This window comes from Tupaia chinensis, unplaced genomic scaffold, assembly GCF_000334495.1.
Source record: "Tupaia chinensis unplaced genomic scaffold, TupChi_1.0 Scaffold150112_1, whole genome shotgun sequence".
Lineage (NCBI taxonomy): Eukaryota > Metazoa > Chordata > Mammalia > Scandentia > Tupaiidae > Tupaia > Tupaia belangeri.
In genome coordinates, this window is record NW_006209952.1 from 94,483 (window position 1) to 101,870 (window position 7,388).

Sequence of the window (7,388 nt, forward strand, 5' to 3'; positions counted from 1 at the left end):
AAAAATTTCTTTCTTCAGTAAGATAAATTGTCTTACCATAATTTTTTTTTTACTTTCAAAGTTTTTTTTTTTAACTTTTTGACTTTGTATTAATACTTCCCTCTTTTTTTAAAGTACCTATCTTTTCCAAGAATTATTGGGTTGTCTGAAAAGCCATGACGTATTTCTGCATAGAAAAAAGTCATGATTTTTCTGACAACTCACTATTTAATGTATTTATTATTATTTTTTAACTTCCTTTGAGGCAAATGTTCTCACCACAAAGAGACAGAGAGGAAGGGAGAGAAAAAGAGAGAAAAAATGAGAAAGCAAGCACCAGGTCCAGCACTCAAACTGTGGTCAGCCATGGGGGAATCTCGTGCCTTCACTACACCGTGACTTGCTGGCCCCTATATTACTACTTTCTTAAAACACAAACATGATAAAGCTACACAAAGTATTTTTTTTTCCTTTTATATTCACACTTTAGAGTTCTTAATATCTTCAATAATTTATTTTTATTTTTTATTTTTTTGGGGGGCTAAAAATTGAAACACAGATACACACATTAACTTAGGCCTACATAAGGTCTACATTTTCCATATCACTGTATTCCATCATCCCATTTTGACCTACTGATAGGGCAATGATGAAAAACAGAAACAGGGACCAGCAGTTGGCATAATGGTTATGTTGCTGGACTCTCATATAGTTGACCCCAGTCCGAATCCCGGACCCAGTGGCTTTAACTCATGCCGGTAGCATATGCATGCATGCTGATCCTGAGAGGAGAATGGAGGAGAAGGGATTAAAGGGTGGCCACCTGGCCAGGCCTGAGGCGGGGGGGATTTCTTGCTCTCTGACTCTGTCGCTCTCTGTCTTTCTGTCAAGAGCACGTGTCCTATAGCAAAAATCTCTCCTAAATAAATAACAGTAATGATAAATAAAACTAAATAATTCTTGGAAGAAAATAAGCCTGTTAAAATTTTTTGTGTCTTCTTGAGTCCATTTAGGTTATTTTTGTGTTTACAGGAACTTGCCAATTTTGTCTAGTTATTGTTGATAATATTCTTAATTTTGGGTTTTAGAAAAGTGATGATGTGGATCTTTTTTAGCACCATCTGCTCACAGCGGGGCCTCCTCAGCGGGGCCTCCTGCTTCTCCCTCCGCCACTGAGGTCCTGAATCTTTGTCCAAGTAGCTCCCGTCAGCTGGCTCTACATACTAGCCACCGATATATGAAGTTCTTAGAACATGGCAGACATCGACATCAAAGAACAGTCTGAACTTGATCAAGATTTGGATGATGTTGGGAACCAGCAGTTAGCATAATGGCTGTGTCGCTGGACTCCCATGTAGTCAACTACGGTTTGCATCCCGGGCCCGGTGGCTTAAAAAACTCATGCCAGGCGCGTGTGCGTGTGTGCCCAAGATCCCGAGAGGAGAATGGAGGAGAAGGGATTGCAGTGTGACCATCCCCACGGGGGGTGATTTCTCACTTTCTGTCTCGATGTCTCTCTCCATCTATCTGGCGAGCGCACGTGCCCTATAGCGAAAAACCTCTCAAAAAAAAATAATAATTTGGATGATGTTGAAGAAGTAGAAAAAGAAGAAACTGATGAAGAAACAAAAATCAAAACACATCAGATGACTGTTCAGATGATGCAAAATCCTCACATTCTTGCAGCCCTTCAAGAAAGACTTAATGGTCTGCTAGAAACACCAACAGGATACAAAGCTTGCCTAGGATAATTAAAAGACAAGTGAATGCTCTGAAAAACCTTTAAGTCAAATGTGCACAGGTAGAAGTCAAATTTTATGAGGATGTTCATGATGTTGAAAGGAAGTATGCTGTTCTCTATCAGCCTGTATTTGGTAAGTGGTTTGGGATCATTAATGCAACTTATGAGCATACCGAGAAACAATGTGAATAGACACCAAATGAGGAATATGAAATTTCAGAGGAACTAAAGGAAAAGGCTAAAATCAAAGATGAGAAAAAAAGATGAAGAAAAAGAAGACCCTAAGGGAACTCCTGAATTTTGACTATTTTTAATAATGTTGACTTGCTCAGCATATGGTTCAGGAACATGATGAACCTATTCTGAAGCACTTGAAAGATATTAGAGTGGAAATTCTCAGATGCTGGCCAGCTATGAGTTTTAGAATTTCACTTGAAACCCCATAAATATTTTACAAATAAAGTGTTGACCAAGACATATAGAATGAGGTCAGAATGAGGTGATTCTGATCCTTTTTCTTCTGATGGACCATAAATAATGGGTTGTACAGGGTGCCAGATAGATTGGAAAAAAGGAAAGAATGTCACTTTGAAAACCATTAAGAGGAAGCAGAAACACAAGGGACATGGGATGGTTCATAGAGTGACTAAAAGAGTTTCCAATGACTCCTTTAATTTTTTTGCCCCTCCTAAAGTTCCTGATAGTGGAGATATGGATGATGCTACTGAAGCTATACTTGCTGCAGACTTTCAAACTGCTCATTTTTTAAATGAATGTATTATCCCAAAATAAGGAAGATGAGGAAAATGATCGAGACTATGACTCAGAGAAGGATCAAAACCCAGTAGAATTCAAGGCAGTGAAGCAGGATTTATGTGGCCTTGAGAATAATCTGCACTGGTCTACCTTCTGCTTCCCTGGAAAGGATAATTAATATCATTGGACAAGCCTATTTCAAGGTTTTGTCTTGGTTTTGTTTTTTGTTTTTTTTTTTGTCATTTGTTAGCTTCCTTGTTTTGCAGCCTAAAATAAAAATATCAAATATAATTGTAGTTCTCGTTTAAAAAAATAAAGTCATCATGTATTTTTATATGGAAAAACACTTTTCATACAATCAAAAAGGTTTTATTTTGTAAGGTTGGAATTTATATTTTCCAGTTTCATTTCTTTTGATAATTAATTGTGTGACTTCTTTTTTATTCTGTCTCTCTTTTTTTTTTCTGACTAAAAGTTTGACAATTTGATTGCTTTTTCAAACTGGCATCAGGACCTGGCACCCACCACAAATTCATTAATACCATAACAAAGGCCACTGGACAACTGCTCAATTTCCACTACTGAAACAAATATATTCCAAGTGGCAACCCAAACTCTACTGCCTCTGACAGCAAATTGTCCCACTTGGTAAAAACCCTATTCCTAACAAAACTATACAACTTCTACCACAAACAGACTGTATGTTCAGGCATTCACATAGACACTGACATTGATAATAGTCAGTTACATAGAAACTACATTATTGTGCCCACTGAATACTAAAATGACAGCATAGATCATATATCTAACCAATATTACAAAACATAGCATGGGCAGGACCAGCAGTCAGCGTAGTGGCTATGTTGCTGAATTCCCACGGAGTCGACTGCAGTTCGAGTCCCGGACCCGGTGGCTTAACCTCCACGCTGGGCACATGTGCGTGCATGCCCAAGATCCCGAGAGGAGAATGGAGGAGAAGGGATTGTGGTGTGGCCATTCCCCCTTGGGGGTGATTTCTCGCTTTCTATCTCTCTGTCTGTCTCTGTCTGTCTGGCAAGTGCACACGACCTATAGCGAAAACCTCTTCAAAAAAAAAGAAAAAAACACAGCATGGGAAAAAAAGTGTTCCCCTAAGTCATAAAATTAAAGGTGACTATTCCAAGAGAAATGCAGATTAATATTATAGGGATACAATAAGCAAGACAAAGCAAGAAACGCAACACTTCCAAAGGAAAATAGCAATTTTTCAGTAATAGATACCCCCCAAAATGGAAGGTACTTAAATGCTTAAATCTCATGTGTTGAGATTTTGCTGGTAAGATAAAGAAAAACAACCAAGCAGAAATTTTCAAATGGAAGAAAATAAAAGGAGAGAAAAATAATAATAAAATAATAGTTGGAAACTTTAACAGCCCACACATAGCATTGAAAAGATCTAGACAGTAAATCACCACATAAATACAGACTTACACTGCAACACGGTCCAAATGGACTTAATATCACTGTACAAAAATTCCTAAAATGCAGCAAAAATACAAGAGGCCCAACCAAAACCATATGTAAAAAATTTGAATAGACATTCATCCGAAGACGATATAGCCATTCTAAGTGTATAAAAGGACACATAGTCATTAGTCATCAGGGAAATGAAAACCAAAATCACAATGACATGTGTAATGTACTATAATGGTTACAGTGAAAAAGTAGAAAAAGGTTAAAAAAAAAAGTGCTTCCAAAAATGCAAAAAATTTTAAATCTTTGTATGTATATTGCTGGTAGAATATTAATAGACATAGGTCCTGTGGAAAATGGTTCTTTAAAAATCTAAAACTCTACCTTTGGAAATTTAATTCTCCTGTCAGAAAAAGCATAAAGGCATAACAGCTGGCAGTGTATGCTGTAGGGCACTGCATGATACTGGCACCATCTAGAACGCCTAGGTTAAGATCCTCTGTTAGACTGAATATGCTGGATATATCACTTGTGCCCATACTCCTAGTTGGGTGAAAAAGTTTGTCAAGGTTATGTTTCTCTCATTAAATAAAATAATTTTTTTTTAAAAAATGAAATGTCATCTATAACTTCCTATAATCACCTAATAAATGTATTTCTTTCTTTTTATTTTTAAAGACAGATTTTTGCTTCAGGGCATATGCACTTGCCATAGAGACAGAAAGAGACAGAGACAATCTTTCTCTATTCTCCTTTGGGATTTTGGGCACACAAGCACATGTGCTTGGCGTGAGTTTTAAGCTTCTGGGTCCAGGACCTGAACAGCAACTGACTACATGGGAGTCCAGAAATATAACCATTATGCAATCTGATGGTCCCTCTATTTTCTATGTTTTACTGTAATATTTAAATTCCTTTACTTTCTTTTGTTTTTGTTTTGAAAGATTTTTGTTATTGGGCATGTGTGCTTGCCAGAGAAACAGAGATCAAAAAGTAAGAAATCACCTCTAGGAGGGATGGCCATGCCACAATCCCTTCTCTTCCATCATACTCTTGGGTTTTGGGGCATGCATGCACATGCACCTAGCATGAGTTTTTTGTGTTCTTTTTTTTGGAGAGGTTTTCCCTATAGGGCGCATGTGCTCGCCAGACAGACAGAGAGAGACATAGAGACAGAAAGCGAGAAACCACCCCCCAGCGGGGATGGTCATGCCGCAATCTCTTCTCCTCCATTCTCCTCTCGGGATCTTGGGCACATACACACACGCGCCCGGTGAGTTTTAAGCCACTGGGTCCGGGACGCAAACCGCAGTCGACTACATGGGAGTCCAGCGACATAGCCATTACGTTAACTGCTGGTTCCCCCCACCCCAGCATGAGTTTTAAGCCACTAGATCCAGGACTCAAATGACAGTCCACTACATGGGAGTCTAGCGACATAACTATTGCACCATGTACTAGTCCCATCTTTTTAAAGTTTTTTGTTGTAGAGCCTATGTGCTCATAGGAGAGTCTGAGATATAGAGAGAAGGTAAAAAATCATTCCCAGGGGATGGCCATACCATCAACAATCCATACTTCTCCATTCTCTTCTTAAGCTTTTGGGTACACATGCACGGGCAACCTGCATGTTTTTCAAGTCACCAGGTCTGGGACTTCAGGTCAAAGTCTGTATGTGTAATTCAGCGCTTTTAATTACCATGCCACCAGCTGGCCAAATTCCTTTCATTTTGTTCTTCACTTTGTTTGAGTTATTTCGTTAGTGGTTTCTCCAGGGTATTCTAATTTATCAAGTTTACTTCTGATATATACTAATTCCCATGGGATTTAGAAATGTTACTCTTAAAAAGCTCTATTTACTCATGTTTATTTTTACAAACCTCCATCTATAACTCAAAATACACTACTGATATGCTACATTATAATCATATTCATTTACACAACTGTTGATTTCTGTCTATTTTCATTTTTTTGATAGTTGTTAGATTAGCCTATAGCCACAATACTTTCAAATAACTTATGTACACATTCTGCCCTCAAAAAATGGAGCACAGTTCCCCTGTGTTGCCTGTAGTAATTTCCTTTGAAAGAATATACTGCAAAAAAGAATAAAAATAAGCATCGAATTCTGAAGAAATCCGACAAACATCTTAGCAAAGGACTAAGTTTCACATTAACATTGATAAATCAGAATTATCCTGAGATGCTGTGCTAAAATGAACCTACAAATCCATAAATCTAGTCTAATAAAAATATCAGAACTCAAAATAGTCTACAATATACCCCACCAGTGTGCCACAAAACTATGACTATAATCAAAAGTTTAACAAACTATAAACAGCCAAAGAGACAGGACAACTACACATAATGAGCTGTCAGAGGCAAAAGTTCAAAAACATACTCACTTTTATAAACTATTACACAAATAAACATAAATTAGTAAAACTTTCTCAGAGAACAATTTGACAACATAAACTAAAAGGCTTTTTTAAAACGACTATATCTGTATGTGGTGTGTGTTATGTGTGTAGGTGTGTGTGAGAGAGACAGAGAAAAAGAGAGAGAGATAGAAGTCATTGCCTCCACAGAGCCAATATTATTTGAAGAAATACAGATAATTAAGGATACACGAAAAATGTAGCTAGGAGTCCAGCAGTTGGCATAGTAATTAAGGTGCTGAATCTCACATAGCCAATGGTGTAGTTCAACAACCGGACATGGCAGCATGAAACATATTACAGGCATGCCAAGGCATATGTGCATGCATGCCCAAATGCTGGAAGAAAAATGGAAGAGAAGGGATTGTGGCATGGCCATCTCCCCAGGGGAGTGATTTCTCACTTTTTCTGTCTGTATCTCCGTTTCTGTGGTAAGGACAGACAAACAATAGAGAGAAAAACTGGGAAGAAAAAAACGGTAGCTGAGTATGTCAAAATAGTGACTGTATTAATAGTACAAAATGTAACCAAGACTCTAAATGCTTAATAAGAAAATGTTTTAGCTGAACAGCAATAATGAAACAGTAATTGTAAATACAAAAATACATATATTAGGTTATCAAACAGAACTCCTGAAGATGACAAATGCAATACAGAAAATAAAAACCTTGAGGCAAGCAGGTGGGATGTTAGTTAATGAGCTGGACTCCCACATGGCTAATCATGGTTTGAGTCCCAGACCTGGTAGTTTATGTTCTCACTTTCTCTCTCTGGTCAAATTTTTTAAAAGACATAATAAATTAAATCAACATTAAAAATGAAAAAAAGAAAGAACGAAAGTTCTCTGAAGATTAGACCACACATAAGGATCTCTAAACCAGAAAAGAAATTTAGTGCAAGCTACCAAAACCAAAAATATTAAAGATGAAGACAGGGCCAGCCCATGGCAAGATGGGTAATGCAGTTAAACTCTACATGACCATCTGCAGAATTCCTACATGACAAACTGCACAGTTTGAGTC

General features: G+C 37.6%; 1 protein-coding gene and 1 pseudogene across 1 annotated transcript in view; one reads left to right on the top strand and one right to left on the bottom strand.

Moving 5' to 3' along the window:
• The window catches only part of LOC102496163 (histone demethylase UTY-like), a gene marked incomplete at its 3' end in the record, with an annotated part of 152,182 nt that overhangs the window by 92,265 nt on the left and 52,529 nt on the right, over positions 1-7,388 (bottom strand). The window lies entirely within an intron of this gene.
• On the top strand, positions 1,233-2,512 carry LOC102494113 (nucleosome assembly protein 1-like 1; annotated as a pseudogene).